Here is a 26,527-nt window from a genome sequence, read left to right as displayed (position 1 = left end):
CTTCGTCCACATTCCAACCATTGCCCCTACACACATGGTCGAATTGCGCCAGGTACGCCATCAGATCATTCTTACCGTCATAGGACGTGAGTGGAAACTTATTTCCGCCCGAAGGCCGGACCCCATGCGTCGCTCCGTGCGGGGATAGCGTGGGGCCGAACCGTTCGGGCCCCCACAGTACACTATTCCCGGGGGGCTCCCGCGTGTCCCCCGTCCCTCTAAAGACTACCCCTGTCGGTGTCGATGCTTGGGTTACCCCTCCGCAACCCGCTACCCACTCCATACTCGTACACCCTGGCTCACCAATACCTTTCACACCCCCCATGGTCGGACATCCTTGCACACATCCTCCTTCCACACACTCTGGACCAGTCGCACACCTCACCATTGGCCTCTCACGAACGCCCGGCTCTATACTAACCCCCAAGCTCGCTGAACCTCCCCTCACACCATATACATTTCCGAGCATATCGCCACTCACCTCGGCGCCTCTTCCTCTTCGCTCCTCCGCCGCCACCTGCAAACTCTTTATTTGGTTAGTAAGTACGTCATCATGCTGTGAGCACAGACCTTGCACCAATTCCATCACCTCCTCCTTTATTTCCTTCTTAGTCTCCCTCCATCTCTTTTTAATTTCACTCACCCCCTCTTCCACTTCCTCTAACTTTTGTTTCACCTCCTCTATCTCCTGGTGCGCCCCCACAATTTCTTCTTCTAAGGCCACCTTGGTCGTCTCTATATGCCTTCTGACCTCCTGGTCTCTTGCCCCCAACGTCTCTACCACCTCATCCAACCTCTTTGTCAGTCCCTCGTGTACCGTCTGACATTCTTTCTTCGTCGCTATTAGTTCCTTCTTTATTTCTTTCTGTCGCTTTCAGCCCCCCTATCACAGCTGTGTTCTTCTCGACTTGCTCCCCTAACTCCTTTTGTCCCACTGTCAGCTGCTCTACTCCTCGTGTCAACTCCTCTATACCCCCTTGTAACCTCGCCGTACTCTTTCTCACCTCTTTCTCCACGCGCTCCTCACCCCGCTTTACCTCGTTGCGTACCCCCGCGACCTCTTCGCTCACCCCGCGCCTTATATCCTCCCCCATCTCTCCTATTTCCTTGGTAGATGCCGCCCTCATCTGTTCTAACTCCCCCTTGTGGGTGTCCAATTTGTTTTCTAGCCCGATTTTTCCCTCTTCTAATTGATCCCCCATTTGTTTTATTTATCGGGTGGATTTATCCCCCATTTCCTTAAGTTGGCCCCCCATTTTGTCTTCTAACCCGGCTAACCCGTCCTTCATTCTTTCCATTTGATTTTCCTGGGTGGCCATCCTATTTTCCAACCTCACTAACGCCTCTTTCATTTCTTTCATCTGGCCACCCACATCCTCTAATTGGCCCCCCAATTTGTGCTCTAATCCCCCCAATTTGCTGTCTATCCCCCCAAATTTGCTGTCTAACCCCTCAATTTGACCTCCCAATTCATTCCTCATCCCCCCAATTTGGCTTCCCAATTGATCTCCCATTTTATTTTCCAAATTATTTAACCCATCTTTCATTTGTTTCAGGTGACCACCCATTCTTTCGGTCAATTCACACCTGCTCCCCCTTACCTCGTCCCTTATTTCTTTCATTTCCCTACTTCTTTTTTCATTGTCGCACTTCGACTCCGCCATATATTCGCTGAACCGTGCCATGAACTGCTGCATGTCAAAGCCCGTTGGTACAGCGGGCTCGGCTACCGCGGCCATGTGCGAGACGCCGCCATTTTGTGTGCCTGCAACCCCCTCTACCGCACCTTCTTCAACCCCCTCTTCCATTACTCCCACTTCTTCCCTGGGGAGCTGGGTTGACTCTAGCCCTTCCTCTATCTCCCCCACCGGCATCCGATCGCCTTGATTATCCATGGCACGATTTTAATTTGGATGTTAAATAAAAATTTTGGCCGCTCGAAATTTTGACCAAATTTTTTAAGATGGTAGAAAATTTGGTTTGGATCCAATCCCACTCCCAGACACCAATTGTTGCGGATTCGGGGGGTCGACGCTCCCCTCACCAAGGGGGGGTTAATCCCCTTGTCTTTTAAGCTGGCCGTCCCCCGATCCTGGAAATTATAACGCTCCTTTCCGGTCGAGATTGGCCAGGGTGATTGGTCAATGGAGTCCCAAATACCTGAGTGCCAATCCGACCGCAAAGCAGGGAGATAACTCCCGCTCAGACCGTGGACAAGATGGAAATTGCCGAGCGGTTTAGCAATCCGAAGCCCGAGCCATTAACAAAGGACTAAACCCGATCCTGAGCGGTTTCCCAAATCGTGCCACAGGTACTCAATGGAGAGAAAGGACGAAGACGATCGAATGGAGAGGAAACCAAAAGGTAAGGAAGAACAAAGGATTTATTACAACAACCAAAGAAGAGGAAACGAAAGGGAAGAGTGTACACGAAGAAGAAGAAGAAGCAGGACACAGAGCAAGCTTATCTATACAGTCTTACTTAACCCCAGGACAACAAACAGACTTACACGGGAGGGTAGTTGTAGGAGGAGAAGGTCCAGGCAGATGGTTGGGGAGGAAGGTCCAGGCAGATGGTAGGCGTTGAGGTCCGGCTCCGGTCCAGGCTGAAGAATGAGAGGCAGCTTGCGTGTTGCTGGCGCGCGATCGGACCTTACATATGGCGGAGGGAGGGGGGGGGGGTAGTCCTTTGCAAGTCCGTATGCACAGTTCTCTGCTCGTAACCTCCTTACTCAGCTTCTCAGGTGTTCAGCGCCACTTAACGATTCCTCGCGCATCTGGTACAAACGAGCTCAACAACCGGCAACAATAGGGGTCTAGAGGGCCTCAGCCTATTGCAGCAATGCGAGCACCACCACGTCTCTCTCTTCTCCGTGCCCTCTCTCTCTTCTCCTCTGTGTAAAGGCGCCGCGCTTGCGCTTATATAGGGCGCTTTGAAATCAAGCCGCGTATTCTCGCACTCCGCCCACCGGTGAGCTCACCTCAGCCCTGGTTGGTTAGCGAGGGCTCACCGGCTCCGCCCCTTATGGGTCGATGACAGGGTTACGCCTCGTTCTGGGTGCTCCGCCCCCTTCTTCTCCTAGCTTGACCGCGTGCGTAATGGCGGTGCTAAGGCAGCGAACGCTGCTGGCAAGGCGCGTACCACAATTTGGAGAGAGTGAAGCCACAAAATGAATGGAATTGAAAAGGACCTATCTTATTTAATTAATACAACGCAGATTCAACTATTGGGAACACAGCCTTATCTGAAACACATATTAAGGAAATAACTGAAAGTCCTATGGTGTCCTACGTGTTGCTTGTGGACTAACTATGGGTGCGACCTTATTAAATGATAGGATATTTACAATAGTTATTATTTACAAGTATTTACAAGTGAGGGGTTCTAAAAACCGCAACAATATATAAACATATACAATTATACATTTATATATATACAATTATACATATACATTTATATATATACATATTGTTATGAATTTGGTAATGCAACATCTAGAGCTAGGTAGATCTGAATAGGTAGGTATTCGGCTGTCGTGACAGGGACTCTACATGTAATAAGTTATTGATGTTCAGGCGGTTGTCGGGGTAAGATGTATGAGTGTGGATCTACCTGGAGATTCGAGTGTTAAATAGTGAGGGATTAAAGGTAACGCCCCTGTGAGTATCACCTAGTAATCAAACCTTTGTCCTTTATGGCACTGCAAACCACGTAAACATTAGTTAGGTCCTTAGTGCAACATTAAATAATTCCCTTTCCCTGACATTGACTTCGTAATAAATGGGCACCACCAGGCCAAGAACACCGCCACAATACACCGCCACCGTTTACACCTCCAAGGCCTACAAACCTCGCCTGCGCACCTCAAAGGCCTACCAACCTCGCTGGCACGTGTTACACCAGGACCGCGGCGTCACGGACGGGAGATGTCAGGAGTCGCATGCCGCAGAGGGCGTGACCTGGGCGAGTTGGGAGGCTATGATTGGCTGAGGAGCGCGCCAATGTGACGTCATCGGCCACCAATATAGGCGACGGTCGGACGCCATTTCAGAGTTCGAGTGGAGTCCAGAGTTCGAGTGGAGTCCAGAGTTCGAGTGGAGTCCAGAGTTGAGAGAGTTGAGTCGCAGAGTTCGTTGTTACAGTTCCGTACCAGAGTTCGTGGCAGTTGGCACAGGACACGGTTCGTTGCACAGTTCGTCGGAGTTGGCACAGGACACGGTTCGTTGAACATTCGTGACCACAGCTCGTTGCAGTTGGCAGTTGGCACTTGGTTTTGGTTGCTTCGTGCAGCCCTGCGGTGGACCGTTGGAGCAAAGGAGCTCGTGGTGTGTGTGGGCCGTTGGACCGACGAGGCCTGGTGGCGCTTGGAGGCGGACGCAGAGGGCCGTGGAACTTGGAGCGAGGTGTGCGATCGGGCCGAAAGGAGCGGTGTTGGACGGCAGCCACAAAGACGACGAAAGACCAGATAAGCCCGAATCCGCGTACATTTTGAACGACGTGACGTGTTCTTTTCGTAATTAATCTCCCTCGTTTTGTGTTTGATATCAGTCGTGTGGGGACGTCCCGATTTAGTTATTAGTATTACCGGCGCGTGTTTTTTTTCACTGTTATTACTTTTAAATAATAAATCCTTATATTATTTTCTGTACATATTTGAACGCAGTTTCCTGGGTGTTTCATTTTAATAGATAAGGCTGTGGAGCTCGTTGCGTCTGGCCTCCCGCGCGTTTAACTTTGTGTTGAGCTTGAATCCGCCATTGAGTTTTCGCCTCGGGAGTGTAAAGTCTCGCAATCGGTCATCCGTGTTACCCTACGGTGTTCACCAAGGGTAGTCACGCGACAAGTGGTGTCAGGAGTGTAGGATTTGAACCCGTCGGACAAATTTTTTTGTCCGCGGCGAGACATCGACACGGTCGGACAAATTTTTTTGTCCGCGGGGAGACATCGACACGGTCGGGCGTACATTGCGCCCGACGTTCGAACGCAAAATTTTTATAGTCGAGGCGGAGAAATTTAATAATCAATCGGGCAAACGGAGCGCGATATCGCGTCTTCGTCAAATTTAAATTGTTTCAGGAATTATTAAAATAAATACGCGCGCGGGAAACAATCTTCCGGAAAGCGGATGTCGGAAATTGATGAGATGGAAGTACGCAGCGAGGCCTCCGTCAGCGTCGGGAGTGAGCCGGAAATAGGGGAATTTGATGCAGAGGTGAGCCTTGGAACCTCCCTCGTCCCGAGCACCAACTTATCCCCCTCCCCTACCGGGGAGTCGGGAACAAATGGGACGGCCCCGAGAGACGACCAGGCTTTAATGAAATTTTTAAAGGAATTAATGGATGCTCAGAGTATTAAAATTGATGGGCTGGAAAACAAAATGGGAAAGCAGATGGGAGACATGAATGCACAGAGTGAGCGAGCCAGTCGGGAATTGAATGAACAAATGAAGTCACAGGGGAAGGAATGGAGGGAAGGAATGAAGGAAATGAGTGATCGATTGAGTATTAAAATTGATGGGCTGGCAAACAAAATGGCAAAATTTGGAATTGCACAGGTGGATGGGGAATGTCCACAGGTGGATGGGGAATGTGTACAGGTAGATGGGGAATGCCTGCAGGTAAACGTGGAGTGTCCACAGGTGAGCGGGGAAGGAAATTTGGAATGTGAGAGTTGTAATGGGGAATGTTTCCCACATTCTGGCCTGGTTGTTTATCGGGACCGTGTGGATGTCACAACACCCCAACCGGGGGATGAATTTGGAATTGTGCAGCACCAGGGCGGTGGTGCGGAGCAAGCTGGGGTAGAGTTTTTGGGGGTCCATGCGATAGAGCCGGACCGGGTATTTATTGAGGATGATTTGATCCAGCGGCTGGAGACCTGTGACAGTCCCATGGAGGTAGAGCTTGTTCAGGCCCAAAGGAGCCTGGGTGAAGAGGTGAGTTGGTCCGAGGAGGTGGTTGGAATGACCGAGGGGACGCTCACTGTACACTGCTATTTGGAAACAGAGGCTCCAAAATTGGACAACCAGTTGGGGGAGTGTGTTGGCTCCGGGCTGGATTTGGATCTTGGAGGATCGGGAGATAGAGCTTCTGGAGATTTGGTCCCTGTAGGGAATTTGGATCAACTGCAGGGAGGGGCAGAACAACCGGTGGTAGAGGTTGTTCCCTGCAGCTGCGGGTTGGCAATGGGAATGAAAATTTGTAAAATAAAATGTAAAATAAAATTACAATGGGAAATTGATTTGGAGCAGCCATGGTGGGGATTGGTCCCCGGGCTGCGGGATTTGGACATGGAGAGGTCATGGGTGATGGCCTCGGGCAAAAGTTGCCCCTTTCAAAATTTGGGTATGCCGGCCAGCTGGGGGGCTGTGATGGCGAGATTTGGACGTGGGGTCCAGCCTTGGGTGTCGAGGTACGACCTGGGTCCCACGGGGGGTCTGGTGGAGTGTGGCGTCCCTTGTCCGTCGGGGCGCCGTCCGAGCTGGTGGCTCGGGCCGGCAGGGTCACCGGACCCTGGTGGGGGTTAAGACCTCCAGGGAGGTCCGAGGTGGTTTCTCAAGCCTGGGATGGCAAATATTGAGGACCACTGGGGGGAGGTGTTGTGGGTCGCGCTTTGGTGGTGGCACCGCAGATGGCCAGCTTGGGCCTGATGTAGTGATCACCCGGGCATGCGACCTGACACCCTCTCCCTGAGACTCTGGGACAACCAGCATGTGGTGACCTGGCATGGTGGTTGGTCTATGGACGCGGGTCAAACCGAATGGACAGGGATGGAGATAGCCTGCCGGACAACCATTGGGGCATCTGTGGAACGTGATGGTGTGAGTGACCTTCCACAGATGCTCCGTTATGATTTATGGACTCTCGGGTTGGGAAGAGAGCCATGGGGATGTGAATCGGGAGATGTGTAACGAGCCGAGCATATGGGCCATGCTCGGCTGGCATGTGTATGGCAAAGCATCCTTCTTTGGTGAGGTTAGTGAAATGTGACAAATGGTTGGCATGGGTAATCTGTGGGTTAGATGGAAATTTAAGGGTGGATTTTGAAATGCCATGGTGGACACTGTACAGTGACGCCATTATTGATCCAGGTGTGTAGACCAAAGTGTTGGAGGCTGTGATGAAATTAATAGGGTAGCAAGACACAGCTTTCAACTGGTTGCGGGGGCAACTGTGCTGATATTTGGGACGCGGGATGATGGGGATGTAGTTGTGTAGCCTGAGGGTCAACGTGGTGCTGTGCGTGTCCGAGGTGTGTGGACCATGTCTTCTGGGTGGGTCTCCTGGTGGAGCATGGCTGTTGACTGGACCTTGGTGTGGTCAAGTGTGGGTGAGCACTGGGGGGCTGCAGTTCTGTAGTCGGACTGGGGGATGATGGGGAGGTGCAGGGGACGTGGCTGTAGGGATGCCACGCACTGCGACCGTGCCCCCCAGGGCCGAGGTTGTGTGTGCGGTAGTGTGTGTTGTGGCAGCAAGTGCTCACCACATTGGCCAGCTGGGGCTGCTGCAGCTGTGTTCCTCGCAGGGGGGCCGAAGGATGGATGGTGGGTCGCGCCCTTATGGACACTCATGGGCCATGTTGGCGTTTTGACTGCTCACCTTGTCCCGGTGACCCTTGCACGGTAGAGGTGCAGAGCTGTCGTGGCCATAGGTAGTTGTGTAGTGATGATCACCGTTGGATGCGGATCCACATACCTGCCAGTGTAGTGGGGACAAAAGAGAAATTTGGAAGTATTTGGTAGGCCCAATGTGAAATTTTGGGAATTGTATGGGTGGATTGCACTTTGAACCTGACCAACCTGCAACTACCTGCACTTGAGGTGAGTGTTTTGAGGAGTACTGTCCCAGGCTTCAGGACTTGCTTTGGAAATTGGGGACATGTAAATTGGAGTTGGGAGGCGGGTGAGAGTGATGACATGGCCGGTGAGGGGATGGAATGGGAGCCACAGTGTCTTGTGGGTGGCGTATGTTTTTGTATTGTGGTTACGTGTTTTGATGTGGTCGTAAGAGTGGAACCTGGAGAGTGAGTGATGATTATTGGAGATAATGAGGGGCGATAAATTGTGCTTTTTGGAAATGTGCTAATGGAAAGGTGTAAGGATTTAATGATTCGAACTGTGAATGGGATTTCACATTGGCAGGCCATGGCAAGCCTTGTAACACCTTTTACACCATCTATGAATTGTACTGAATTGTGCTGAGTTGTGTGGAGAATTGAATGGCAGCGGGGGAGGAAGTGTGTTTTGGGGACCATGGGTGGGGAAGGTGTGTGTGTCCGCAGGTACAGAGCAAGCTCTGAGGAGCGATGCCTGCGGGCCCCCCTCTGCGGCAATTACCCCTGGCAGCCGGTGGTAACTGGAAATTGGAGCTCGTCGGTGGAGGGTCTGGTTGGGCGCCGCGGGGTGAGGAAGTCCCCCGGTGACCCGTGTTGCTGCGCGAAAGCAGGAGGCAAAGGAGCCTGGTGTGTGTGGAGACCCTCACCGGCGAGGTAACGGCGGAAAGGGGCTGTTGGGCTGTCACGGGGCCAAGAGGTAAAGGGGGGGGGGGCAATGAACTTGTAAGTCGGTTGACTTGTTTTTGGGACTGCGGGCACCACAGCCTGATGTGCCCCCCACCATCTTTTTGTGCGGTACCTCCCCGCTGCCTAGTTGAGGAATGCACACACACGTGAATGACATCAATGCCATGGTCCTGCAGGGGGTGTATTGGGAATAAGTGCTTTGTTGATTTTTGCAATGCCTTGATGACCTATGGAATGAGAATGAGTGGTTAAGGGGTCTGTGTAGCATGAATGTGGGCGAAATCCACCGAGCCGTGTCACTCACCTGTAACATCTGGACAGGGCCCGAGGAAATTTAGGGGGGTGCATTGGGGATGGCCCCGCAGGTAAGGTTGAGTCTTGTGGCATCCACCGGGGGACGCGGTCTGTAGACCGGGGTATGTACAAAGGTTAGAGTTTTGAGTTTTGGAAAGATGGTTAAGTTTTGTGGTTAAGTTAGCATTGTGTGTTGTTGTTTCCTCCCTCCACAGGAACAACGAAGAAGATGTACATACTTGCATGATGGTTAAGGGGTTCAGCATGTTAAGGAAGTGTAGGTAGGTAGTCCGACTCACTTCCCACAGCCCTTCCTGATTTATTTCATAGGTTAATTAAGTGTGTGACAGTAAGTGTTAAGGCTGGAATGGTAGCCCTGCGGTGAACCTTGCAGGAGCTACGGTTCCAGGGGGGGGGCTGTGTTATGAATTTGGTAATGCAACATCTAGAGCTAGGTAGATCTGAATAGGTAGGTATTCGGCTGTCGTGACAGGGACTCTACATGTAATAAGTTATTGATGTTCAGGCGGTTGTCGGGGTAAGATGTATGAGTGTGGATCTACCTGGAGATTCGAGTGTTAAATAGTGAGGGATTAAAGGTAACGCCCCTGTGAGTATCACCTAGTAATCAAACCTTTGTCCTTTATGGCACTGCAAACCACGTAAACATTAGTTAGGTCCTTAGTGCAACATTAAATAATTCCCTTTCCCTGACATTGACTTCGTAATAAATGGGCACCACCAGGCCAAGAACACCGCCACAATACACCGCCACCGTTTACACCTCCAAGGCCTACAAACCTCGCCTGCGCACCTCAAAGGCCTACCAACCTCGCTGGCACGTGTTACACCAGGACCGCGGGGTCACGGACGGGAGATGTCAGGAGTCGCATGCCGCAGAGGGCGTGACCTGGGCGAGTTGGGAGGCTATGATTGGCTGAGGAGCGCGCCAATGTGACGTCATCGGCCACCAATATAGGCGACGGTCGGACGCCATTTCAGAGTTCGAGTGGAGTCCAGAGTTCGAGTGGAGTCCAGAGTTCGAGTGGAGTCCAGAGTTGAGAGAGTTGAGTCGCAGAGTTCGTTGTTACAGTTCCGTACCAGAGTTCGTGGCAGTTGGCACAGGACACGGTTCGTTGCACAGTTCGTCGGAGTTGGCACAGGACACGGTTCGTTGAACATTCGTGACCACAGCTCGTTGCAGTTGGCAGTTGGCACTTGGTTTTGGTTGCTTCGTGCAGCCCTGCGGTGGACCGTTGGAGCAAAGGAGCTCGTGGTGTGTGTGGGCCGTTGGACCGACGAGGCCTGGTGGCGCTTGGAGGCGGACGCAGAGGGCCGTGGAACTTGGAGCGAGGTGTGCGATCGGGCCGAAAGGAGCGGTGTTGGACGGCAGCCACAAAGACGACGAAAGACCAGATAAGCCCGAATCCGCGTACATTTTCAACGACGTGACGTGTTCTTTTCGTAATTAATCTCCCTCGTTTTGTGTTTGATATCAGTCGTGTGGGGACGTCCCGATTTAGTTATTAGTATTACCGGCGCGTGTTTTTTTTCACTGTTATTACTTTTCAATAATAAATCCTTATATTATTTTCTGTACATATTTGAACGCAGTTTCCTGGGTGTTTCATTTTAATAGATAAGGCTGTGGAGCTCGTTGCGTCTGGCCTCCCGCGCGTTTAACTTTGTGTTGAGCTTGAATCCGCCATTGAGTTTTCGCCTCGGGAGTGTAAAGTCTCGCAATCGGTCATCCGTGTTACCCTACGGTGTTCACCAAGGGTAGTCACGCGACAATATATACATATATATATATATATATATATATATATATATATATATATATATACATATATGTATGTATATACATATATAAAATGCACCATTAATTTCACACCTCTTCTGCCTTTTCATAATGGGAGCATTTCATAAAATTATATCCTTCATATTCTCGTACTATTCACCCACATCTGTTGTGATGAAGTTCACATCAAAATATGGTGTTATTGAATGTCTCAGTGGTTTAGCGTTTATAAAATATATGCTCTTCAAAGATTCTCCCAAAAGAATCGAAGAATACTTTAACTTATGCTTAACCGTCACAAAATATACCCCCACTTTTGTCAAAATTAATTCTGTGATCATTAGGATCGATGACGTTTCACGAATTAATGCGATTGCCCTGTTAAAATTCCATCCAGGATTCTTTCTCTGCAGTGGAAGCCGAATCGGCGTTGTCGTGCGGAATCCATCCTGCATGCCAATGTGAATTAGCGTGCGACATGCGAGGCACGCGCGGCCTTTTGCAGCACGTGTGGTGGGGTGTCTCTGCTGATCTCCACTATTGTAACCGCACGCCTCCCTGAAATCTCCATCACGCTTTCCTTAAATTACACTTGTGTGTTTTTCCTGATAGCTCTAGTAAAACGACGACGTCTCACTCATTCACTTTTCATCATCACAATGAATCTATTTATTATCAATTGCTTGTTCAATGGAATTTTGAAGCACGCTTTGTCATACTACTCCCCATTGTACGCATTATCGTATAAATATGACGATCAACTCATCATTATTTGTTTGAATGGTTATTGTTCTGATTGGGACAATGACAGCGGAGTTGTGTTGACGGAGTTACTGACGGATGGCATTTCACTTCCTTCAATCTTTTTGTTTATCTTCTGTTCTTTTGAACTGTCTAAACTATGCAAGAGCAATGCTGTTGAACACAAAATTAAACAAACGTGACGGTATATTTTGACACCTATTTGCTCAACTCCCACATCCTTTCTCATCAATAACAAATTGATTCAGCGACAGAAAACATTCTCAGCTCAGGTCCAACAATGGACCAAGATGGACTAGACAAAGGCTCGGTCCTTAGCTTTTTACACCAAGTTGGCACAAGCACTACCGTTTCTTACAGTAGGACTTTTTGGCATCCATTTATCAACTTAAGGTAAATAAATCGGTTGACTCCAACCATGCGTCACATTTGGGAATAGGAGGCACCATGTGTCAAAAGCACAATATTGCATTTGTGATGTTGACATTGTATCAATGAGTGCTGGAATAAAGTCTTGTTTCACTTATACCGTACATGATCTTATGATCAGAAAGCATTGAGAGGATAGAGAGAATATTCAGAAACAATGGCAGGGAGTGGTAAGACATACCTGTGCAGCGTATTTCCAGGTAAACAGAAGCTGTCCATTGAACAGCTTACACAAGCTGCCTCTACCCAGTTCATCCCTGCACCTGTTCCTTCCCCCTTGTTGCTTGTGACAAGGATGTCTGTCCTCTGACTTTAATTCAAGTCCTTCTGCCCCCCTTTCTCTCTCCCTCTCCCTCTCCCTCTCTCTCCCTGTACCCCTGCCTCCCTGCAGCCTCTTCTTCATCTCAATTTCTCCCCACACTCTCATTCCTTACCAATCATCTTACTATCTATCCTCTGACATCTTACTATCTATCCTCTGACCTCTGACATCTGACACCTCTGACTATCCTCTGACATCTATCTATCCTCCTGGCATTCTCTGGCAATCAATTCTTCATTACTTCCATGATATAATGTCATGTCATTTTTGCCTGAGATCTCTCACGACACCAGTTTCGTGTGTTAAAGGTCGTGGGGTTCAAATAATGTGAAATGGTTATAGAGTTGAGTTAAAAAAATAAAAACGCTGAAAAATACGATAACATCAGATAAAAGTTATGTGTTCAAATATCGCAAAAAAAGTTTCATGTTCCTTCCAAAAGCACAGCAGGACGTTTACCTTGTTTGTTGTGGTCATCACTTTAAAATATCATTACACCGAAAGGAATATCCATACTAGGTTAAAAAGTTTGAGATGCAAGATAGTATGATTAGAATTCGTGCAAGAAAACTTTGACATTGGAAATCATTTGATCTACTATTTTTGCTTACATTTTTACTTAACATGCTCAAGTGTTTATATTTGGCCGAAACATCAATCTAAATTACAACATATTCGTAGGGATTATAAGAACATCACACTGGCCTAATATATATGCTTTTTTCAGGAAATATTCAGGAAATATTCAGGAAATATAGGCTTTTTTTCTTCGTCGGTTTAAAAAAAAACATCTATATAATCAATGAACATGAAACAGCCAGTCAATGAACCGTCCAAAGGATGGAGTGCTCTGTGACATACTGACATAGTGCAATGACCTTTGCCATCCATTGTAGAAAAATAGCAGTGTTTGTCATATATCAATTGAACCAGTGCTATATTATCACAACTATATGGGACATCGTCTTTATATGTAAAAGGAGCTGTGTGTACGACCATGCGTGCGAGTTCTACCCATTGGTTGGACAGTTCGCCTGACTCCACCCACAATTTTTATATTTTACCCTTTCAAACTTTAGAATTCCCCTTTTGAATCCTGTAGAATTACCCTTTAGAACCCATTATTAGAACTTTAAAATTCACCCTTTAGAACCCTTAAGAACCCGTTCTCTAAAGTAGCACTCTTCCTGTGGATGTTACGCAGGTTTGCTATTTTTTCCGACTGTTTTCTCTTAAAGTTGTGAAAGGTTTCTGTGAAGTTGGTGATAGCATGAAAGGGGAGCAGAAAGCGTTAATATTCCTCTGTTTTGACGTGGGAATGCCCATTTGCTTTTATGAGCAGGAAGAAAGTGAGAGTAAAGATGAGACAACTTTGGAAGGGGAGGTTTAGGCTTTGGGTTTGGGCAGAAAGGGGGCGAGGGCATGAATTGTATGAACTAGCAACGGTACCCGCCCTATGGGCGGGCCTTCAATTGGGAGGCCCAAATGAAAATGCAAAATATCAGAAATTGAAGGCTTTTTTTTATTTTAAACGATTGATATAAACATCCATAAAATCATATCACACGCAAGTCATCAAAATCTAGACAGTATCTTTAGAATTTCAATAAAAGCCACATCACTGTTCATATCGGTAAATATTATTCCATCGTGTTTGAAATTTGGTCAATGGGCTCTCCAATATTCGATGTGTTCACGGTTTGAATGATGTAACGTAACGTTTGTGACGATGTTTTCATTGTGACGATGTTTTGACGATGTATGTGTTCACGGTAGTGTTTGATGTGACGGTGGGAACGTAATTTCTTAATGTTTTTCGTTTTTATTTCCGTAATTGTTTAATTAACGTTTAACATTTAATGAACGTTTAATGAGCGTAAGAATGAGCGTAATTATCATTAAATGAATGAATGAATGTAATGAATAATTTGATGCGAAGCGAATGACGCCTCAGAGCTGTCACATTCACAATCGCTATGTAGTTTGTACTTCCCATACATGTTTCCTTCATTGTAAAAACTACCAAGTCAACAGTTAAAAGGATTTTGAGCCGATAGGTGTTACGGCCTCGGCAACATCGATGGAGACAGCGATCTGTTAGCTTATACACCACCCAAATAGCTATGTGGGATTCTCTCATGTAGAGATTAAACCCACGTCATTCGAACTTTGGCCGAGGTCATTATTTACTTTTAATGATGTTTATATACGAATCAAAAAGAAGATAATTGGTTTTGGGTCATCTTTTCCGCATATCTCGTGGGATTGTGAGTTGGAAAGACGACCTTGATAGCGAGAGGGGGTTGGCATTCTCTCAAGTAGGGATTAAACCCATGTCCTTATAAAAGGTCTTTGTCCGAGGTCACCGAGTCCGATCGGTGCAGCCGATCGGTGCAGCCTTTTGTGCGACACCCGGGAAAATAACGTTATGCGGGAGTCCAAACCTGAAAATGCTGGAGACCAAAGCTGAAATTGGAAAAACAATATAGCCTATTTTACTCCAGGAGATCCCAGGATTACCCACCCAAAATATCGTTGCGATCGATTCAGCCGTTTTTGCGGTACCTTCAAACGGACGGACAGACAGATGGACAGACAGACAGACGGATGGACATTTGGTGAGTTATAGTAAGATTGCATGAAATTGATCACCCTATGGGTAATGTGCTAGTTACAGCTAAAATAAAAACACAGAGAATCACATTCGTATATAGTTTCATCCACAACAGCAATTATCAACGAGTTATTCAAATATTTGTTAATTTTCTCTTTTGAGTCAGTTCCGTGCTGTTTCCAAGGTAAAATGTTCTGCCTTGTATGAAGTGTCGCAGCCCTCTTTGAGCAGTTTCTATTCGAGCGTTTTGGCATTGCTCCATGCAGCTGCTGTTCAGATATCACACAAGGAACCAAATCATGTCACTCCAGTCCATACAGCAACCACCGAGTGTCGAGTTTAGATGTTCTCTTGAAGTCAATCCCAGTTGAACACGTACGATTTACAAACTCATCGTAAATTTGATGCCAAATGGAATCCTCGAGTGACAAGCATTTAAACTTGTCATGGAACATTTTCCTGGCACTCAGCATCAATGCAATGTTTTGGAGTCAAACTCGAGCAGATATAATAGGATGTCATATTTGGTAATGCAGACACAATGGAAAACATTATTTTGTCGAGCTTATTTCAGCATAGTTTAGTACCAAATCATCATGTTCTTTGGTACATCTTTCCTGTATTCTGCTGTTGAAGTCAAAGTGGATCGTGTCCCTGAAACAGCCAACTGACAGAAACAGCAGTTACACTTTCCTTCGAGCTATGGAATATGGATAAAAAGTTGGGTCACCCGGTGAAGATCGGGTTATTAATTTGACTTAATTACCTAATTCAGTTAAATACCTAACAAGTACAGATACATTCAAAGTACACCGTCCCCATGCCAAATAAATAACAATATCCTCCAGTGCACGACATTGCCAGGGCACCTTTTGCCTTCACCGACTGTAATCCGTTTGTACGAGTATTAATATTCCCAGGTAAGGTTTTTAATATCTCTGTAAGGTTCTTTTTATCATTCACATTGCTCCAACTATCACTGGTACAATTTCGTCATTCTTCAGCTAGCAAGATTATTTCATTTTATTCTTGAGGTCATGGTATTCGGTCATTTTCTTCAGTTCTGCGTTGTTTAGGCCCAAATCGCTGGGTACTGACACCCCAATTAGCAATGCCTTTTCTTCTTTTTTGTACCTAAGTATTATATCTGTTCACAATGCTTTGTTTTCTATGTTCACGCTCGATGGGATCATTAGGTTGTACGTGAGCGTTGCTTTCTTGTTTTCAAGAATTGCTTTTGGTTCATGGTCCATGAGTTTTGTGGAACTTGGATATTGAAATTTCTGCAGATGTGCCAGTACATCTACCATATAAAACAGAATGTGTGTTTGTGTATTTGTGTTTGCGTGTTTGTGTATTTGTGTGTTTGTGTGTTTGTGTGATGTCTGTCCTCCTTCATAACGGTAGCTTTTAATGGCTTTGAGTAGCGCTTTAGGAGGGATTTGAGTGGGATTTTATTGGGCAATCTTTCAACACAACTGTGTCCACCGGTTAAAAAACCTCAAATACCCCAAAGACCCAAAAGATCCCGAAGACCCAATAGACCCCAAACACCCAAAATACCCCGAAGACCCAAAATACACCAAAGACCCAAAAGACCGAAAATAGCCCAAAGACTGAAAAGACCCAGAAGACCTTTAAATACCATGAAGATCCAAAATATCCCAAAGATACCAAAGACCCAAAATAAACCAAAGACCCTTAAAGATCATGAAGACTGAAAAAAGCCAAAATACCTAAAAGACCCCAAAAACCGAAAAGACCCTGAAGCCCCAAAATACCCCAAAGACCCCAAAGACCACGGTTCCAACCTGCACCATCAAATAAACTTCCAACCCATCATTTTTGACGGGCTTTATATTAGTTACTCTATAAACCTTGTTGTACCTTTGTGTGTGCAGCTGTTCTGAGCTTTTTACATCCTGATAGGAGGTGGCTCATGCTTTCTGTTTCTACCTTGCAAAATCTACACTTGCCCGATTGACTCAGTCCCGTCATCTTCTTAAAGCCATTGTGTAGTGTCCCTGGTGTTGAGCATTTATAAGGATTCGTTCTCCTTCCCAGTTGAGCTTACCTCTTCTTAGCCATTGCAATGAGCAATGTTTGTTTATGCCCAGTCTGTCCAATTATTTTTTAATAACTTCCTGCTCATTTGTCATTCTCCCAGTTGTCAGTGTATAATCTGTTGATATTTTGCTATTTTTCTTTTGTCTTTTTTGCTATAATGTTGTCACATTCTGTGCACTTGAAAGAGGTAGCGACCTGATGGAGCTCAATCTTGTCCAGACAGATACCTTCTTGAGCTGCACTGATTTTTGTGGAATATTTTGTGGATAGTGAGGAGTTTCCTTGTTTTGATATCTAGTTTATTAATTTCCGGTTGTGGCCAGTTTATTATTCCACAGCTGTATTGTATTGTAATACAGGTACTGCTAGTTGGTTTATGGCTTCGATTTTGTTCCTTGGAGAGAGGTATGTTTTCAGGCCAAGCCTCTTTATACGCTGGTATTCTTTGCTAATTGTTTTACACATTTATGATATATTTGCTCTGTGACATATTTGGTGGCCTTCTTCTACCCTGAGGTATTTGTATGATACCACATTATCTAACTCCTGTATTGGTGTATCTAGGCCGATTTTTTGCACACTTATCTAGACCAAATTCCATTTGAATGTCATCGGATTACCATTACACTAATTTCAGTTGTTCTGCCAATTTTTTGTCATTTGGTGCAAAGGGTTTTAAGTGTGTGTGTGTGTGTGTGTGTGTGTGTGTGTGTGTGTGTGTGTATACCGGCACGTCCTACATAGTCCAGCGCTACGAGCACACCACACTTCACTAGGTCCACGGAGAGATTGCAGGAATACAGACAGGCAGGCAGTGAAGATGAGAACCTCGGACAGAAGAAGCCATCTCTGACTAGAGCCAAGCTAGATGCTCATGACAAGGAGGACTGAAACCAGACGTGGCTCTCTTGCTAAGTAATACTCTTGCCTTCGCTCTCTTGCTAAGTAATACTCTTGCCTTCGCTCTCTTGCCTTCGCTCTCTTGCCTTCGCTCTCTTGCCTTCGCTCTCTTGCCTTCACTCTCTTGCCTTCGCTCTCTTGCCTTCGCTCTCTTGCCTTCACTCTCTTGCCTTTCCTTTTTGCTTAGGCTTTTGCAAAACTCTCTTGCCTCAAGAAGCCAAATGAAATGTCAATTACGGCCTTTTATTTTTCCAGGCTCACATAACTCTACCTGTTCCAATGGAATCCGCCTCGATTGGTGGTATTATCAAGGGGTGGGATCATATGTGGTGTGTTTACGCTCCCTACCTGATTAATAATAGCTGTCGTGGGCGTGTATCATTTCTGATCCAGTTTTGGACCAGAAAAGACACCAAATTATAGATGATTACCACGGGGTTGGAGAAGACCTTTCATAGTCCTTTTAAGACCCTTTCAACACTTCAGACCCTTTTAGACCCTTACACTGTTTTTTTTTTTTTTTTTTTTTTTTTTTTTTTTGTATACAAGATCGAGGCTCGTGAAAGAGCGAACATTAATCACACAGAAAGACAAACCGACACATAAAACATATAACATCGGGAGCGGTAGACAAGATGGGGAGAGAGGGGGAAGGACACAAACACAACATTTGAGAGCAGGGACCGAGAGACATGGAGACATCGAGAGATCTGAGAGAGGGCGAGGGCTTTGGGGGGGGGGGGCATGGGAAGGGGGCGGTGGGAGAGGTATAAAACATATGGACACTGCCAGGACTTCCAGGAAAGAAGTTGGAATTTCAAACAAGGTGGATCTGGGGTGAATTAGCGGGGGTAGAAAAGATCAAGGTTTTGGATGGGGGAAGATAAGAGATGGTGGTGAACAGCTGTTTTAAAGACCTGGAGGGAGGAGTGGGATTGAAGGGAGTGAGGGAGTTTGTTCCAGAGGCGGGAGAAAAGAGGAATGAAAGAGTGAAGGTGAGCAGAGAGCCGAGATTTCGGCAGTTTAACCATCAGAGGGTTGCTGGCAGATCTTGTGCGACCTGTAGGAATATTTGAGGGACAGAGCACAGAGAGAGCTGGGGGTGCAAGGCCGGAGAGGAGTCGGTAGAAGACAGAAAGACCACCTACCTGCCTGCGGTGAGTGAGTGAAAGGCCCTCAGAGATAGCTTCATCGCGGGAGATTCCAATAATTCTGAAAGCTTTGGTTTCAACAGCGTGAAGCCGAGCTAGGTGTGAGGCAGGAGCACCGGCCCATAGGGGAGAACAGTATTCCATTGAGCTGCGGATGAAAGCCTTGTATGTGGTGAGGAGCTCAGGTGTGCCGAGGAAGGACTTCGCACGACGGAGGATGCCCAGTCGGCGACTGGCTTTGGAGGCCAGCTTGGAAATGTGGTTTTCCCAAGAAAGATCATGGCAGATAGTGAGACCCAAAATCTTGAGCGACAGAACTTCTTGGAGAGGATTGTTGAGAAAGTAGATGGGAGGGTTGTCCAGTCGATCTTTTCGGAGAGACATAGTAAGAGTGTGAGATTTGTCAGGATTGAAAGACATGTTCCACTTGTTTGACCAGTCTGTGATTTTGTCCAGGTCTTCAGAGAGTGAGGAGGCAGCAGACTGCCGATCTGAGGGAAGAGGAATGGAGCGGCAGAGAGTGGAGTCATCAGCAAAGAGATAGAGAGGATTTTCGAGAGAGTCAGAGAGATCATTGATGAAGACCAGAAAAAGCACGGGGCCCAGAACACTGCCTTGGGGAACTCCAGCCTGAACAGGAAGAGGAGATGAGAGAAACCCATTCAGGGCCACACGTTGACGACGACTAGAGAGGAAGTCCGCCAGCCATGCGTGGAGATTTCCATGGATACCAAAGGAGGAGAGTTTGGTGAGCAGAGCGGGGTGCCAGACCGTGTCGAAGGCACGTGATATGTCGAGGGAGACAGCTCTAATTTCCTGTTTGGCATTGAGGACCTCCATCCATTGTTGAGACAGCAGAAGCAGCATGTCCAGAGTAGAGTGACCTGGTCTGAAACCAAATTGATGATCAGAGATCAAGCCATTGGAGAAGAGGAAAGATTTCATATCCGAAGCAATGATGGATTCCATGACTTTGCTGATAATTGGGAGAAGGCTGATTGGTCTGTAGTTGCTAGGATCTGTTTTTGCACCTTTTTTGTGCAAAGCGGTGATGTTGGCTGATTTCCAAGCAGATGGCAGTTGACCTTGAGCAAAAGAGAGGGTGAAGAGAACAGAGAGAGGGTGAGATAGAGCAGCAGAGCAGGATTTTAGGACCCGTGGGCTGATGCCGTCGGGTCCAGTTGCAGAATCAGAGTCGAGGGTTGACAGAAACTTTTCCACCTTGTCAGGAGGAAAGGACACGGAGTCCAGGAGCAGCAGGGTACGACTGGGTATGGTGGGTACAGAGAGGGATGGGTTTGGGACACAAGATTTAGAGGCAAACACAGAGTTGAGGCATTCAGCTTTTTCACGTGCGGACAGCATTCAGCTTTCACGTTTAGACAATTCCACCCTTAGACCTCTTAAATGCTTTTAGACCTCTTAAATGCTTTTAGACCTCTTACACCCTTTAGACCACTTTAGATCCTGTTACACCCCTTTCGGGTCTAAAAGGATTTCAGGGTCCTTTCATTAGACAAAAACTAATGGAACGTTTTTCATCAGTTCAGGACCCGATGATCCTACATGGTTTCCACTGCGTGAATGCAATCGTTTTATCAGGCTTTGCATCAGGTGGACGAAGGTTATGTTTTCACCCCTGTCTGTTTGTCTGTCCATGAGAAGGATTTCTCAAAAGGTTATGGATGGATTCAGACGAAAATTGGTGGACAGGCTTGGCACGTGACAAGGAAGAATTGATGATATTTTGGTGAAGATCCAGATTTGGATCCAGATACAGGAATTTTTTAAAGTGATTCTTCACCATTGAGACTGACCCAAACTGTTTGGCCTGTTTGGCCTGTTTGGCCTGTTTGGCTGTGACTGTTTGGCCCAAAAACGATATTTTGCATATTTTAAAAAGTTGTGACAAAACTTGGTGAATGAGTTGGGTAGGTGACAATAACAAGCCGATTAGATTTTGGTGTGACAAGGACGTAATGGATCGGATGTATGTCCTGCCTACCAATGGGATACAAAACGTAAACAGTTCAGCCTGGCAGCGGTATGCGCTCTACCGTGTGTCTTTCTATAGTTGTGTATTGGGAATATGTTGTTTTTGGACTTCATTAGTATTTTGATGCAATTCTGAGTATTTGGTTACAAACCTGGTTTGGCCATACTGATGCACAGAATTATTAAAGAAATAGGTTTTGAATTTAGAGTATGTGTTTGCTATCTTTATGTGTATTCCAAATTTTGACTCAAATGCCTTTCTACTCTTCATGGGTTTTCACAGGTAGATCTGATTTCCCAAGGAAAGACTTGGATCGACGGAGGATTCCCAGTCTACGGCTGGATTTGGAGGCCAGCTTTGCTATGTGGTCGATCCAGGAAAGACCATGGCTGATGTTGAGGCCTCTTCCAATGGATGACCAAGGAAATAGATATCAGGAGATAGGAGATAACGTTTTTATAATGTTGGCAAGCTGATTTGACTTCATAATATGCCATTTGACGTTTTAATATTAATCAGTCTATCAAGCTTTCCTTGTGAGTTATGACTACTGTTGAAAGGACATGCATAGTATCTTTACGAATCATGTGACACTTTTATCTTCTCCCAGAAACCCAAGCTATCCAGAGGGATGAATAGCTTATTTTCGCTTCTTCAGCCGAAAGGCTTCGTATGCTGACTTCACATGCTGACTTCACTTGGAAGTCGCTGTAATGATGCTCTCACCACTTTGACATTGAAGTGGATTGAATGACACTAGCACAGCAAATCAAGTTGCTTAGATACCGTTTGGAAAATGATGTCATTGCACCAACGTGAAAGTCATTTGAGTCCAAGGATGTGGATATCACTCCTTTAAGGCCATGTTTGAATGAGATGTTCCAATGTGCACTTGAGACCGTTTAAATATGGTGCTTTAAAATAACAAAAATAACCATAACCTGGAAATGACCGTTACCAATGTGACACGTGGGACTGTGACATGCAGGTGATTGGCATTGTGCTTGTGTTCTCAGCACGTTCACATTGACTTTTCTGCACTCGGGACATCCTGACCTTGGACACCAAACAGTGTTATATCAAGGTTCAAGGATATCGTGCTGGATATATCCACATTGTTACAATAAAAATTTACTTTTCGGTTCTTTCAAGTCAAAGTTATTTACAATTCATAAAACAAATACCATTCTGAAACCAAAACAAGACAATTACAAACAAGGTAATGAAGGAACTGCGCTCCAACGCGAGTCGAAAGAATTGACGCGACCAAAGACGGAATTCGTCCGAGTTGCTTTATTGAAACAAAACAGCTCAGGTATTCTGACAAGCCCGTTTATCGGGCAGCAATATATATACACATTTATGTCGGGAAGTTTGCCCGGCAAAAGCTATACCGGGCATGCCCGGGTGTCAAGGGCGAGCCTTGGAAAGGCGAGTCTGGACCTGCCCGGGCGTGTTTGGCTGCGGCCTGGCAAGTCGAGGCTGGGCGTGCCCGGGCGCTCTGGACGAGCCCTGGAAAGGCGATAGCGGGCATGCCCGGACGCTCTGGGCGAGCCCTGGAAAGGCGATAGCGGGCATGCCCGGACGCTCTGGGCGAGCCCTGAAAAGGCGATAGCGGGCATACCCGGACGCTCTGGGCGAGCCCTGGAAAGGCGAGAGTGGGCATGCCTGGGAAAGACGAGACCGGGCGTGCCCGGGAGGTTCGGGCGTGCCCGGGAACAGTGAGTCCGGGCATGCCCGGGAGAGGCGCGTCTGGCCGTGTTCTGGCCGGTGAAAGGCGATTGTGTGCATCCAGCAGTAACCGCTACACACGCCCCTCCAGAATCGACCTGCACCGGCAGGGTCAATTTAAGGGGGGTCCGGATGACCCGGCCGAAGCGACCCCTGGAGGGTCGTGGGGAGGGGTCCGACGTGGTGGTGGGTGGTCGAGCGGGGGGAACTGTGGACGGGGGGCGGCCTCGCCGCGGAGGAAGGGCCAACCGTGGTGGTCGGTCGACGTCCATGTGCGCCGGTTTGAGGCGGTCCACAGAAATCCGGTCCGGCCGGCCGCCGAAGTCGACGATGAAAGACTTGTCGCCCCGTCGCAGGACCCAGAAGGGCCCGTCGTACGGCGGCCGGAGTGGCCCCCGGTGCGCGTCATGACGCACAAAGACGTACTCCGCTGTGCGAAGCGCCGGGGGGACGTAGGACTGGGGGCCACCGTGGCGGGACGTCGGCACGGGGGCAAATCGTCGGGCGGCCTCCTGGAGGTCCGAGCGCTGGCAAGCGGCAGACCAGGGACTGGTAGCGTCGGGCACGAATTCGCCCGGGACGCGGAGCGGCTGGCCATAGACGAGCTCGGCGGCGGACGTTTGTAGGTCTTCCTTGGGGGCCGTGCGAAGGCCCAAAAGGACCCACGGCAGCCGGTCGGCCCAACCGTCGTCCTGAAGGCCGGCCATGAGTGCGGCCTTCATGGAGCGGTGAAACCGCTCGCACAACCCGTTGGCTTGGGGGTGGTAGGCCGTGGTGCGGTGCAGCGTGACCCCCAACGAACGGGCGACCGCGCCCCAAAGCTCAGACGTGAACTGTGGGCCGCGGTCGGACGAGATGTCCGCTGGTGCGCCGAAGCGCGCGACCCAGGTGGCGATTAACGCCTGCGCCACGTCGGCGGTGGTGGTGGAGGCGAGGGGCACGGCCTCCGGCCACCTGGTGGTCCTGTCCACCATGGTGAGCAGGTGGGTGAACCCCCGCGAGGGCGGCAGGGGACCCACCAGGTCCACGTGGACGTGGTCGAAACGCCGTTCAGGCACGGCGAAAGGTGCCAGCGGGGCCTGGGTGTGGCGGTGGACCTTGACCCGCTGGCAGGCCGTGCAGGCGTTGGCCCAGTCGCGGATGTTTCGTCGAAGGCCGTGCCAGACGAAACGCGCCGACACCAGCTTCTGAGAAGCTTTCCGGCCCGGGTGAGAAAGGCCGTGGATGGAGGCGAAGATGCGGCGCTGCCAGGAAACGGGCACGATGGGGTGAGGCTGGCCCTGGGAGACGTCGCAGAGCAGGACGGTGCCCGCGAAGGGAATGTCGGCCAGGCGGAGGCCCGTGTCCGCCGCACGGAGTGCCTGCACCGAGGCGTCGGTGGTCTGGTCGGCCGCTATGAGCGCGAAGTCCACGCCGAGGTGGACCGCGTTCGCGCTGGCCCGAGAAAGACAGTCGGCCACGGCGTTGTCTTTGCCGGCGACGTGCCGGATGTCCGTGGTGAACTCCGATACGGCGGAGAGGTGGCGCTGCTGGCGGGCCGACCACGGCTCCGTGACCTTAGCCATTGCGTAGACCAACGGCTTGTGGTCGACGAAAGCCGTGAACGGGCGGCCTTCCAGGAGGTGTCGGAAATGGCGAACGGCCAGGAATAGCCCGAGCAGCTCGCGGTCGAACGTGCTGTAGTTTAACTCGTTCGGCCGGAGTTGCCGGCTGAAAAAAGCGAGTGGCTGCCAAACCCCGTCCACCCATTGCTCATGGACGGCGCCCACCGCGTAGTTGGAGGCGTCCGTAGTGAGGGCGATGGGCGCGTTGAGCACTGGGTGAGCCAGCAGCGTTGCGTCGGCGAGGGCCCGTTTGGCGCTGGCGAAGGCCGCGTCCATGGCCGCGGACCAAACAATGTCATGCTTGGCCGGCTTGCCCCGGAGGGCCTCGTAAAGGGGCCGCATGAGCTGAGTAGCGCGGGGCACGAATCGGTGATAAAAATTCACCATGCCGAGGAACTCTTGGAGGGCCTTGATGGAACGGGGACGCGGGAACGTGGTGATGGCCTCGACCTTGGTCGGCAGCGGCACGGCCCCGGTCTTGGTGATGCGGTGGCCCAAAAAGTCAACGGTCGTCGCGCCGAAGTGGCATTTGACCGGGTTGACAATTAAGCCGTGCTCGCTGAGGCGACCGAACAGTGTTCGGAGGTGGAGGAGGTGCTCGGCACGGGACGTGCTGGTGACGAGGATATCGTCCAGATAGACGAAAAGAAACGGCAGGTCGCGCAGCACGCCGTCCATCAAGTGCTGGAACGCCTGGGCCGCGTTCTTGAGGCCAAACGGCATCCGCAAAAATTCGAACAGGCCGAACGGCATGATGACGGCCGTCTTCGGGACGTCGGCCGCCCGGACAGGTACCTGGTGGTAGCCCCGTATCAGGTCAATTTTCGAAAAGATGACCCGTCCCGCCAAACGGGCGGAAAAGTCCTGAATATGCGGGATCGGGTACCTGTCGGGGGTGGTAGCGTCGTTGAGACGGCGGTAGTCGCCACACGGGCGCCATCCACCCCCCGGCTTTGGCACGATGTGCAGTGGCGAGGCCCACGCGCTATCGGAGCGCCGCACGATGCCGAGGTGCTCCAACGCGTCTAACTCGGCCTTCGCCACGGCGAGCTTGGCCGGGTCGAGGCGGCGGGCCCTGGCGTAGACCGGCCGGCCCGTAGTGGGTATGTGGTGCTCGATCCCGTGCCGCACCGCGACGGCTGAAAACGTCGGCCGCGTGAGGGCCGGGAATTCCGCGAGCAGGGAAGCGAACTCGTTCGCTGCCGGGAGGGCGCACGCCAGTTCGGTCGGCGCGGAGCTGCTCATCGTGCACGCCAGGGAGCTGAAGGTCTCGGCGTTGACAAGGCGACGACGTTTGACGTCGACCAGCAGCCCGTGCGCGCAGAGGAAGTCGGCGCCCAGCAAAGCCATGGGGACGCAGGCGGTCACAAAAGTCCATTGAAAACGCTGGCTGCCGAAGCAGAGGGTGACGACGCGTGGGCCGAAAGTGCGTATGGCCGAGCCATTAGCAGCGACCAAAGAGGGGCCGCAAATGGCGTCCCACCTGTCCTGCTCGGAGGCGGGTATGACGCTCAGTTGGGCGCCGGTGTCACACAGGAAACGCCGCCCAGACGCTTTGTCCCGAATAAACAGCAAGTTGCCCGAGTGGCCGGCGCTCATGGCTGGGAATGAACGCCGGCCCGGCCGTTTCCCGACCTGCCGAAAGTGCACGGGGGCCGGCACGTCCGAGCCTTGTGTCCGAACCTGGCGTGGTAATAACACCACGCCCGGTCAGGTGGAGGCCCCGGCCGTCCTGTCGGAAGCGGGCGGTGTGGCGTGGCGGCCGCCAGTTGCACCGGCAGTTCGGCCTCCAACCGCGCAGGGCGCTCGGGTGTCGTGGGCGTCGCCTCGGACGGCGGCGGGCTCCAGGTATCCGCGCCGATGTGCTGGCCCGCCGAGGAGATCTTATCGGCTTCCCTGGCGAGGGCGCGGGAATCCGTGATCAACGTGCTAGCCAGGGCGAGGCGTACCGGGTGAGGCAGCTGGCGAAGGAACAGCTCGCGGAACAGAAAATCCGGAGTGTGCTCGAGCAACGAGAGCATATAGTCCATGCGCTCGGACGGGCGCGTGTCGCCGAGCTCGGGCAGAGCGAGCAGGCGCCGTGCGCGTGCTGCCGGTGAGAGGGCGAAAGCGTCGAGGAGGAGTGTCTTCAGCGCGTCGTATTTGTCAGCAGCCGGCGGGTGCTCGAGGAGGCTCAAGGCGTGGGCTGCGGTGGCGGAACCGAGCGCCGCCACAACATGGTGGAAGCGGGTGTCGTCCGCGGTGATGCCTCGCAGGGCGAACTGAGAGTCCGCCTGAGCGAACCAAACAGCCGCGTGAGCCTCCCAGATGGTAGGCAGTTTAAGCGTCACTGCCGT

The 26,527-nt window shown here is 49.8% G+C and overlaps 1 long non-coding RNA gene across 1 annotated transcript in view; it reads left to right on the top strand.

Annotated features, from left to right (window-relative positions):
* LOC137425054 (uncharacterized) overlaps nt 1–22,000 on the top strand; it is a 63,122-nt gene extending 41,122 nt beyond the window's left edge. Inside the window, exon 2 of the long non-coding RNA XR_013623128.1 lies at nt 21,139–22,000. This is a non-coding gene — a long non-coding RNA (uncharacterized LOC137425054). The remainder of the gene's footprint in view (nt 1–21,138) is intronic.
* Nucleotides 22,001–26,527: the final 4,527 nt, after the last annotated feature.

The sequence above is a fragment of the Myxine glutinosa genome, chromosome 4 (assembly GCF_964187855.1).
Source record: "Myxine glutinosa chromosome 4, kmMyxGlut1.1, whole genome shotgun sequence".
Classification (NCBI taxonomy): Eukaryota; Metazoa; Chordata; class Myxini; order Myxiniformes; family Myxinidae; genus Myxine; species Myxine glutinosa.
Note: the sequence above shows the minus strand (reverse complement) of the source record. Positions and strands in the feature narration are given on the sequence as shown.